We start from the raw sequence: 11,609 nt of genomic DNA on the forward strand, positions 1-11,609 counted from the left end.
ACTGAAGGCTTGACCGAACGCCAGGCTGCACGCGCGCAGCAGGCTCCAGTGGGCAGGCACTGGCGAGCGCTGAACTGCTGACCTCTCGGGGGGAGAGAGAGGCGGGGCTGATCAGTGGCTACCGCAGCTGCTGGCGAGGCCCAGAGAGAAACTGCGGATCAGACCCTGCTTCTCTCTCTCTCCGGGCCTCACCAGAAGCCGTGCCTCTCTCTCCCTGAGAGATCAGCAGTTCAGCCCGCTTGCCAGCAGCCTGGGGTGGCTGTTGATCAGCCCCGTCTCTCTGATCAGGCCCGGAGACACTGACTGGCATAGAAACTGACCAATCAGAACCAAATCTGGGTGAACTGTGAGGATCCAATGGCTGCCTAGGAGGAGGAGCTTTTGACGTTGACTGGCATAGAAACCGACCAATCAGAACCTAATCTGGGTGATCTGTGAAGACAGAACCTAAGGTGGGGGCTGAGGAGGGGTTTTAAGGGCAACAGCTGTTTGGTGTAAGGTGTAAGCAAGCGGTTCAATTTTTTAATGACTGGTTTGGCAGTATAGTACATATGGCTGGCTATCAGTCTAGATATAGGGATTATGTATTTTTGTCTGCCAAGAGCATCTCCTCCTGCTGAAAAAGGCCTTTTCCCCACCATTTAAGCAATCCTATCCTATATAATCTATCTATACTAATAAAAGGGTAATATGCTAATTAGACTGGGTCGACCGGCCATCTTCCAGACATCTGACTTCCTTCCAGACAAAGCCATGGTGGTGGGGGCCGAAACAGAGGCAGTTAAGAGCGACAGGCCAGCAGGGGAGGGCAGTTGGGGGCAAGATCAGGCTGGCAGGGGAGGGCAGTTAGGGGCAATCAGGCAGGCAGAGGCAGTTAGGGGTAAGATCAGGCCAGCAGGGGAGAGCAGTTGGGGGCAACAAGGCTGGCAGGGGAGGGCAGTTAGGGGTGATCAGGCAGGCAGAGGCAGTTAGGGGTGATCAGGCAGGCAGGCAGGCATGTGAGCAATTAGGAGCCAGTGGTCCCAGATTGTGAGAGGGATATCCGACTGCCGGTTTAAACCAGCAGTTGGACATCCCCCAAGGGGTCCCCTATTGTAGAGGGTGCATGCTGGGCTGAGGGAACCACCCCCTACACCTGTGCACAAATTTTGTGCACTGTGCCACTAGTGTGTGTGTGTGTGTGTATGTGTGTGTGTGTGTGTGTGTGTGTGTGTATATATATATATAAAATTCTTGTGACACACCCACATGCCTGCTGTGGCACACCCGTGGAAAATCGCTGCCTTAGTGGTTCTTCTGCCCATGGTGTTGGCAAAGATAGAGAATCCAAAATGAACTGTCATGGCTGGCAGCTGATACTGACTAGGGCTGTTACCAGGAGCACCTTGGCTCCCCACTACCTGGTCTCTACCCATGGCTTGGGTTTCTCACAACATGGGGCTGGGTTCCAGAATGTCAATTCTGCCATGTACTATTTTTTTTGGGGGGGGGTATAGAAAACTTGGAAATTTCTTGAAGAACAAGTACAGACTCCCACGTGGGAAGAGAAAAGAGTCCCCTGCCATGTACTATTGATCAAATGCAGTCACAGGGCAAGTCCAGATTCAAGGGGATGAGAGACAAGCTCCACCTCTTGATGTGGGAGGGGCATGTGTGCCCATGCAGGGAGGGGAATTGACCTGTTGGAGACTGGCTCCTATAAATATTTAAATATAAATACAGGTTGGAGCAAGAGTAGGTTTACTGTTGTTCATATGGAAAATAATACAATAATTAATAAATAATAATATAAGAATAAACTCTTTTGCTTACTTACAATGGTCAACCTACTTTTGCCTACTGTGTGTATATGTGTGTGTGTGTGTGTGTGTGTGTGTGTGTGTGTTCTTATTCTTCACATATCTTTGTAAATAGGTGGGATTATTTTTGTAGCTTAATTCCTAGAAGGGAGTTGTTAGCTTAAGGGATACACATTTCTAGATGGGAGGGGGTTGGGGGCTAGATGAAAAGGTGAAAGGGATTACAGAGCACAAATTGCAAGTTATAAAAATAGTCTAGAGGATGTAAAGTGCAGCATAGGGCATCCTATCTAATAAAAGACTAATATGCAAATTGACCACACATTCGCTGCACCCACAAGCCTAGCCCACCAGCCAATCAGGAGTGAGTATGCAAATTAACCCAACCAAGATGGCTGTGGCCATGGAGAGAGCAGGAGGCTTGGGTTTCCCCGGCAGTGGAGGAAGCCAAGCTTTCCACCTGCCCTGGCCTGCCTTGGCCTCTGCTTAAGGCTACAAAGTTTCAATTATAGGAGATAAATAAATCCCAGCAAAAATGGCTGCGGCCACGGAGCAAGCAGGAGGCTTGGCTCTGCTCAAGGCTACAAAGTTTCAATTATAGAAGATAAATAAATCCCAGATACCAGGGCCTCCGCTTGGGTAGCCGGCAGGGGTGGGGGGGGTGAGGGCGGGGTGGCCAGCCTGCAAACCACCACAGGCCCCTCACCCAGGCTGCCCCATGCCCCAAGGGAACCCCCACCCTGATCTTGGAGACCCTTCAGGGCAAACCAGCCAGCCCCCACCCATGCACCAGGCCTCTATCCTATCTAATCCTATCTAATAAAAGAATAATATGCAAATTGACTGTCACTCCAACACACAAGATGGCTGCCCCCATGTGGTCAAAGATGACTGCCCCCACGTGGACATAAGATGGCCACCACAAGATGGCCAGCAGGGGAGGGCAGTTGGGAGGGACCAGGCCTGCAAGGGAGGGCAGTTGGGGGTGACCAGGCCGGCAGAGGAGGGAAGTTGGGGACAACCGGGCCTGCAGGGAAGGGCAGTTGGGGGGGATCCAGGCCTGCAGGGGAGAGCAGTTGGGGGTGACCAGGCCTGCAGGGGAGAGCAGTTGGGGGGTGACCAGGCCTGCAGGGGAGGGCAGTTAGGGGTGACCAGGCCTGCAGGGGAGGGTAGTTAGGAGTGAACAGGCCTCCGGGGGGGGGGGGCAGTTAGGGGCAAACAGGCTGGCAGGGGAGCAGTTAGGCATCAATCAGGCTGGGGGGGGGGGCAGTTAGGGGCAAACAGGCTGGCAGGGGAGTGGTTAGGGGGTGATCAGGCTGGCAGGCAGAAGCGATTAGGGGCAATCAGGAAGGCAGGCAGGCAGGCAAGCAGTTGGGAGCCAGCAGTCCTAGATTGTGAGAGGGATGTCTGACTGCTCATTTAGGCCCGATCCTACTGGGAGGATCCTAAATGGGCAGTTGGACATCCCTCGAGGGGTCCCAGATTGGAAAGGGTGCAGGCTGGGCTGAGGGACACACTCCCCCGTGCACGAATTTCGTGCACTGGGCCTCTAGTCTATATATATATAAAAAAGTCCAGGGACCGGATGGCAGAATGACCAGAACGATCTGTTGACCAGTTGCTATGACACACACTGAAGAACAGGGGGCAGACGCTCAATGCAGGAGCTGCCCCCTGGTGGTCAGTGTGCTCCCACAGCAGGCCGATCCCTGCAGGCCACGCCCTCCACCAGTGCATGAATCCATGCACCAGGCCTCTAGTATAGTTATAATATTGTAATAACTGTGTGTGCTATCATATGAATACTGGATTTATTGGGATGATCACTTTGTAATGCCTACAAATGTCTAATCACTATGTGGTACACCTGAAACTAATATAATATAGTATGTCAGCTGTAATTGGAAAATGAGTTAAATATATTTTTGTTCTGAAGCATTTATTTAATTTTTTTTTTAAAGAAGAATCATACTCACAACGTTGAACAAATTTACAAAACTGGTGCACAGGTACCTGTAAAAGGATGAACACTATTTGTTTAGAGAATAGCTGCCTCCCAGTCACACTTCCTTATTCTTGATATAAACTGGAGACATATACTATTTAAAAATAACAGTTTTTAAATAGTAAAATATATAAGAGATTCCTGAGCATAACAAAAATATATTGGAAATATGTGGCCATTTGCAGTATAAAAGAGCAAGTGGTATGATTGTAAAATTATGGTGTGAAGGGTTAGGAACAGTATAAAACGCTCTGCCTTTCCTGAGTGTGTAACTACACACCCGTTTAATGGCCACACGTTCCAGAGGGCGCGCAGGTGCGCAGGACGTGCAGCTTCTTCGGCGCCCTTCGCCCTGAGCCCAGTTTGGGTTCATCCTTTCCAAATGGTCCTGCAAGGCTTCCTGATTTAATCTCATCTGCAAAATGACGCATCCTCCGGTTGAAGCATCCGACTGAGGGCAGCCTCAATCTGGTCTTTTTCTTTTGTAAGTTCATCAAAAAACTGTTCCGTGTCTGCCAGGGTCCTGATTTTCGCGGGCACCCAGCCGGGCTCGACAGTCCGCCCCGCCGGCGGGGCTCCCCGAGGCAGCCGTTCTGGGGAAGAGTTATGACTTGCATGGGTGCCGGTGGCTTTTTCTGAATATTTTCTTTTTTCTTCCGAATATTTTCTTTTTTCTTCCGAATCATCTATCCTAGAGGAAGAAACTGGAGTTGTTTTTCTTGGGTTGGTACGTTGTAACGTAGACACAGGAACAGTATCTAAGTCATCCAAAAGTCTATCAAATCCAGTTGGCCTGCTTTCGATTTTGCTAGGTAGATGACTAAATCTTGGGGACGAAGTTTCCTTAGGAGGCCTCTTTGGACTGTAAGCCACAGTCACTGGTGCTGACATCTCTCTCTCTTCGGTGGAGTGCAGGATGTGCGGGTGGAGGTGGCAGGGATGGCGCCCTCTGCGCAGCACAGTTAGTAAACCTCCTGTGTCTGCGGGGCGCATTTCTCTGGGGACCGATTCGCACCCACGGTTGTTTCAGTTTGCCGAGGATTCGCTAATTTGTTTGAAGTGCCCTCTTTCTCTGCCTGTGTACCCCAATTTTTAAATATTTTTTTCTTCCTCAAGTTCTTTTAAAGCGCTCATGATTGGTGTGTCTGAAGTCTCAGTTTTTTTATCAGTAAGTTTGTTGGTGAACTTCCAGGTGAAGAAGCCTTTTCCGAAGGAGAATGGCACCCAGGAAGGCATGCCAAGGGCTGGCCCGTGAAGACCGAATATTCCGCCCCAGGGATCAGCCACTTCCGCCTGCTGACGTCAGAGCTGGCCAGTGTGTTGGCACGTGAGGGTCCTGTGGGAGCTCTAGAATTATGAGGAAGAGAACATTTCCATGTTCCACTTGCTTGACCTGAGCTTCAAGTTTTGAGATGGTTCTTTTCAAATCAGTAATCTGAGTCTGTGCATCAAGCAATGGTCTCGGTTGTATTTAATGTGTGCTTCCCTCTTTCGTGTTCTCTTCCAAGGGACTCATCCTCTCCGAAAAGATGAAACGTTTTGTTTTCTTGTTTCAGTCTGACGCCTTGTCATCTGAGAGTTTGTATGCATTCTCAAAGCGCTTCCTCCAGCTCCTGCAGCTGGACTTCAGTCCAATGCTGGTGCTGTCTTTTTCTCTGTTACCTGCTCTCATTTCCTCGAGGCGTTCCTGCAGAATTGTGGAGGCACAGCTGGCTGCACCGGGGCATTCTCTGAAATCGCTCACTTCTCTTTCTCGTAGGTTATTCTTATTTTCAAATGTCTTCACACGACTAGTGGCTTCAATCAGAGCACCATCTAATGGGCCGCATCTGTCTCTGAGAATTTGATTGGTTTTCTTTCAGTCTTCAACTGCAGAAATCTCTTTTGCCTCCAGCTTCTTTTTTTTTAAAAAATATATTTTATTGATTTTTTACAGAGAGGAAGGGAGAGGGAGAGAGAGTTAGAATCATCGATGAGAGAGAAACATCGGATCAGCTGCCTCCTGCACACCCCCCACTGGGGATGTGCCTGCAACCAAGGTACATGCCCTTGACCGGAATCGAACCTGGGACCCTTCAGTCCGCAGGCTGATGCTCTATCCACTGAGCCAAACCGGTTAGGCTGCCTCCAGCTTCTGTTTCAAGCTATTTATTTCTGATCCATAATACGCTCGAAGATCCGTTACCTGCCGGGCGTGCTTTTCCTTCGGGTTCTTCAAAGGCTCCGTGGGGAAGCGTCTCCTCCCTCTCCGGAAGCTGGGGTGACGGACCGAGGCTGCAGTTAGTGTGACAGGGTTTTCTTCTCCCACGGTGCTGACCGAGATGTCCTTACTAGTGACAGTATGTAGGCCGAGGGGAACGTGGACCTGATCCTGCTTTCGTTTGGGAATGTGTGATTCTTCCAAGAGGCCCCTGGAGTTTTCTGAGAGCTTCTGCACGGGAAGGGCATTTGGGGACCCCAGACAACTGAGAGGTGACATTACTTGGGAGAAGGAATCTGTGTCAGAGTGACCGGACACCCGGGGCTCCAAAACAGAGTCTGGTGAGAAGGAGGTCCTGTTGTGGAGGGCGTCCAGAGAGCCAGGCGGCTGAGTCCTCACCACCTGCTCACTTGGCTTCATGCTTAACGTGGAGTCCAGAGTCAGCACCAGGCTGGCTGCCACTTGGACACCACCTAGGTGGTCCTTTAAAATCTCTGACTCCCCATCCCAGGGTGCTGGTGCCATTTTGGGGCTCAGCCCATCTGGTTTCCCACATCACCTACTTCATAATTCTTTACCCCTTTTGGCCTTGTTCCTCCTTCGGGGACTCTAACAGATACCATCCATTGTCTTCATCTCTGTCGATCTGATGGGTGCAAAACGGCATCTTGTTTTTACCATTAGTGCTACTGAACATCTTTATAATGCTTCATTCTTCTTTACACTTGAGAGATTAATGTGGGATACAACCATGAGTTTCCTATATTTCAGGCAGCATCAAAGAAACAGGGAGGTGACTTGGGGGTTTGGGGGGAGTGAAGACCCCCTAAGAGGACTCTGAATCAGGGCCTCCTCACACTGCTTGCTGCCTGCCTTTGAGAGGGTTTCACAATGTTGCTGAGCAAATTATTAACCTTGTACTGTCCTCAGGCTCATTACTTACTTGGAACGCTGTTTCGGAGGGCCCTGTAATACCCAGGAAAAGAATGTTCTGCATTTCACCGGGAATTGTGAGACCTGGTCTGAACCCTGAGCCCAGGGCCAGGGGCTGCACAAGCATGGTTAGACGGTTAGGAATGAAGAGGGCAGTGAGGTCGGGGGATGAAAACCTCCTATTAATGCCCTCCTGTTAACAAACTTTGCAGGCTTTTCCTCTCTTGTATTTGCATCTCCCCCACCCAACCCCCACACACACCAAAAAAAAAAAAAAAAAAGGTAAGAGGCTATAGGCAATGATGACTTTGATAGATTAGTCCACGGCTTAATTCAAAGACACTCAGTGGCCAAGGCTGGTCCCACTGCTTTTCCAGCTCTAGATACAAGCTTTAGCTCCCAGACTTTGCACTCTAACTAGCATGTCAGACGGCTTGGTTATAAGAGACAGAAAATCCAACCTACACTCTGGCTTAAGCAGGAAAAAACGCAAGATATTTATTGGATCATATACCAGGATGTCTGAGGGTGGGCATGGGAATGGATTGGATTCAGGGCTCAGAAATGACACCCGCCATCCCTGGACTCTGTCTCTTGGATCTCCCCTTCTCTCCTTAGACTCCTTGTGAGCAAGGTGGTGGTGACCTGTGTATGGCCCCTTATCCTTGAGGGGTTAAGTCCAGACTGAGAGAGGGCCCGTTTCTGCGTTCCCAGCAAAGGTCCCTGAAGCCCATGGGCTCTGGCTCCCCAGGGCCACTTTTCCATCCTTGCTGCCAGCCCCGTGGCCCCCGGGGATCTGGCACAGTGATGGGCTTAGGCTAGGACGTGGGTTCCTCCCTGACTTGAGCATGGAGGAGAGATGGACCCCAAACAAGCCCTGGGAGCTGTTTCCTGAAGGCAGAAGAACGAACATCGGGCTGTCAAGATCAAAAGTCCTTAGTTCCGCCCAGCTGATGTGGTTGAGAGTTGACCCATGCACCAAGAGGTCACCGGTTCGATTCCTGGTCAGGGCATATGCCCGGGTTTCGGGCTTGATCCCCAGTAGGGGGCATGCAGGAGGCATCGATCAATGATTCTCTCCCTTCTTCTGAGATAAAATAATAAGTGAATAAAAAAGTGAAAAGAAACTTTGCGGGGGGTGGGGGTGGGGGTGGGAATCCTTGGTTCCTACATAGTGCACCTCACAAGGTCATTCAATTAGGATATAAACTACAATGGGAGGAGTTTGTGGATCCAACCAATTCTCAGGTAAAGCTAATGCATTTCATTCCGGGACCAGCGGCAACAAACAAGAAAATGCAGGTAGTCTCAGAACAATTACTCAGGACCCCTGGCTTTCGTGCCGGGTGGTGGTCTGTTTACCCGCCTTCGCTGAGCGGGTGAGGAAGAGCCCAGATGTGCTGCCTTCTCTGCCCTCTGCCTAAGGGAGGTGTCTGAGTGGTGGGGAGGCCAAGAAGGGAGGGAGAGGTTGGAGCTGGCTGAGATCGAGGGCTTCTTTTCAAAAGTCAGTGACAGGATTCGTGTTTGTAAAATTGATAATCTCTATTGCAAATTATCTGTGCGGGTTTAGGTCAAGGGTATATATTTTCTTCAACCACAGACCCAACTAGTTTGGAGAAGTGAAATGTCCTTTGCCAGGCTGGGTGAACAGCCCGGGGGTGTGCTAACAGGCCCAACGGGATCATTAGCCTCCTGTTAACCTTTTATGGTTTGCTTTTTAGTTTTTGTTTTTTAGAGAAAACTCAGGTTAAATATTTGTTGTGGGGGAAAGGAATGCTGCTGCCTCCTCCGGCTTCTCCCACCTTGTTGCTGTTCGCTGTGTCACCGGCAGTAGCATGCAAATAGCGTACAATCTGCAAGGTACACAATGCTATGTGGGAAAAGTGTTTGCCTCTGGAACCCCTGTCCCCACCCCTCACCCCCACCCCCCAGAGCCAGTCCGATGACCAATTTCCATTGCATCCTTCCCAAGAGAGTCCACACACTACCACTTTTTCATAGAAAAATGGACCACATGCACATTACTGAATGACAGTTTGTTCTTTAAAATAAATAGAATTTTCCATCGCACTGACTTTAAAGCCTCCGAGTTAAGGCCACAGAGTTAAAGAAACAAATCAGACCTCGCCTCCAGGCAGCTAACCTGCTGACCTCTCCTGAATGCTCCCTGGTTCCCGAGGTTTATCCCCATTTGTGGGTTCTCTTCCCGCTGTGCTCCCCATGCACAGGGCCTGCGCCCTGAGCTGCTTCCCAGCACGTCTCACCAACAATGGTTTCCCTCGGCGTTATTGGACAAACTCGCTCTCGCCGTATTGGTTGTCTGGGTCCCACAGTTTCAAAAGATAAAGCCCATCCTCAAGTTCGAGACTTGTCACCTCGAGGGCGCGCCAAAGCTGCTGGCTCAGAAACTGAGGGCGTTTCTGAAAGCAGAGCCCAAAAACCTTCTCAAACAAGGGCAAGGCTCCCCGGGGAGCACGACGTAGCCCCGCTGTGTCCCAGGCTTGCGAGGGGCCCTGGGGCTGAAGTGATGAAGAACGCACACTCCTTTTCCTCAAGTAGCTTGCTGTAGCCCTGGGAACCGCCCGGTGCTGCTGTGCCAAGATTACTCAGTGCCCGCATGTGGGTCTCAGTCCCGTGGAGGTGCCCATGAATGATCCACACTCATTTTAGACATAAAAGTTCTGCTGTGTTTGTCTAAAAAAAAATAAATTCATTCTCTGGTCCCCTACAATGCAGCAGACAGAGGGATGTGGAAATAATAATACTGGTCATACTCCTCACTTACTGATGAGCAGAAATAATTGCTGTGCACAGGGATCAGGCTCCATCCCAAATTCTTCTATTTTTTGTTCTGTTGTTTGTTTTTTTTAATCCTCACCTGAGAATATTTTTCCATTGATTTTAGGGAGTGTGGGAGAGGGAAAGACAGAGAGAAACATTGATGTGAGAGAAACACACTGATTGGTTGCCTCCTGTAGGAGCCCTGACCAGGGCCCGAAGCAGGGAGGATCCAGGTATGTACCCTTGACCGGAATTGAACCTGGGACCCTTTGGTCTGCAGGCAATGCTCTATCCACTGAGCCAAACCGGCTAGGGCCCAAGTTCTTCTAAGCCAGTGGTTCTCAACCTTTCTAATGCAGCGACCCTTTAATACAGTTCCTCATGTTGTGGTGACCCCCAACCATAAAATTATTTTCGTTGCTACTTCATAACTGTAATTTTGCTACTGTTAATGAATCATAATGTAAATATCTGTGTTTTCCGATGGTCTTAGGCAACCCTGCTAGCAGTTCTCAACCTTTGGGTTGAGACCCACAGGTTGAGAACCGCTGCTGTAGAGCCTGAGACCATCGGAAAACACAGATATTTACATTACGATTCATAACAGTAGCAAAATTACAGTTATGAAGTAGCAAGGAAAATAATTTTATGGTTGGGGGTCACCACAACATGAGGAACTGTATTAAAGGGTCGCGGCATTAGAAAGGTTGAGAACCACTGTTCTAAGCTTTATCTCAAGAGAGCCCTCAGGTGGGCTGAGTGTTAAGCTCATTTCACACAGGAGCCCTTGGCCTCAGAGAGAGGAAGTCGGCAGCTCCAGGTCACAAAGTTCAGGCTCAGTGGAAGCAGCCTTCACGCCATATCCTTCTGAGCCTGTGCCCATGCCTTAGGCCTTGTGCAAACCACTGCCCACCTGGTACTGGGAAGCCACCCACCCAGCCTTTGGCAATTTGTGATGAAGTGAAAGTATTTTTTGAAGTAAGCAATTTCTTGAAGAAATCCTTGATTCCCAGTAGACAGGTTCTTACTAGTACCACTGAGCTGGATTTGTGTTCCAGCATGAGGTAACATCATTATTTAACAAAACGAAACAGCTCCATGAATTTTGTTCACACCACTCTCAGATGTGCAGAGAAAGTATAAGGTCTTTATTTAAAACTATAACTGGTAGGAGCCCCACCCCACCTCTGTGTACTGGGGGGTGGGGGGGGGGGTGGGAAGGGGAGCAGGAAAAAAGGCAACTTATAATGGAATCTGATTTTTTTAAACAGTCTCTTGAGATTTCACTCAGTCTCTTCCTGATCTGAGAGGGTGTGTGGGGAGGGGTGTGGGAGAATTCACAATCTGGGGCGAGAGTCCCTCTGTCTTGGTTCTTGTCCTTGGGTGTGAGCTGACCAGTGTCAGAGAGGACTAGTCCTGTCCCTGGGCCATCCTAGTGTCTGCTCTATGTCCGAGTCCATTCCTTCCCAGCTCAGACAGTGCCTGGTAGGACATCATCCTTGCTGATTTGAATTCTACCGTGTCTCTGTCTGGCCCTCCATCTTGGTCCCTGGCAGGAGTTTCATCCTCAGCTTCTGGCTCCTAACTCAGTGTGCCCACCACGCAGGAACTGGAGAAGTCTCCACCGGCAGCCCAGACCCTCTCCTCCTGGCCATGCTGCTGGGCCCACTGTCCTCCTCGGCCTTGTGCTGTGTTGCTAGAACCCTCTCTGATCACCATGTTCTCCTCACCTGATCTAGCTCCTGGTGCCTCTCTGAGAGAAAACTGGGGCTTACACACATGCATGTCAACTTCTCGACTCTTCTGCTTGCCATCTGTTCCCCACCCTCTTTTGGACAGGAAGGGTGGTCTCTTTTCCTTCCTCGACATTCTGTTTGTTTTCCCAACTCCA

The 11,609-nt window shown here is 49.9% G+C and overlaps 1 pseudogene; it reads right to left on the bottom strand.

Moving 5' to 3' along the window:
- Positions 1 to 4,088: 4,088 nt before the first annotated feature.
- LOC103289662 (M-phase phosphoprotein 9-like) lies at positions 4,089 to 6,671 on the bottom strand (annotated as a pseudogene).
- Between the last annotated feature and the right edge of the window lie 4,938 nt (positions 6,672 to 11,609).

Source organism: Eptesicus fuscus, chromosome 6 (assembly GCF_027574615.1).
Source record: "Eptesicus fuscus isolate TK198812 chromosome 6, DD_ASM_mEF_20220401, whole genome shotgun sequence".
Taxonomy (NCBI): Eukaryota; Metazoa; Chordata; class Mammalia; order Chiroptera; family Vespertilionidae; genus Eptesicus; species Eptesicus fuscus.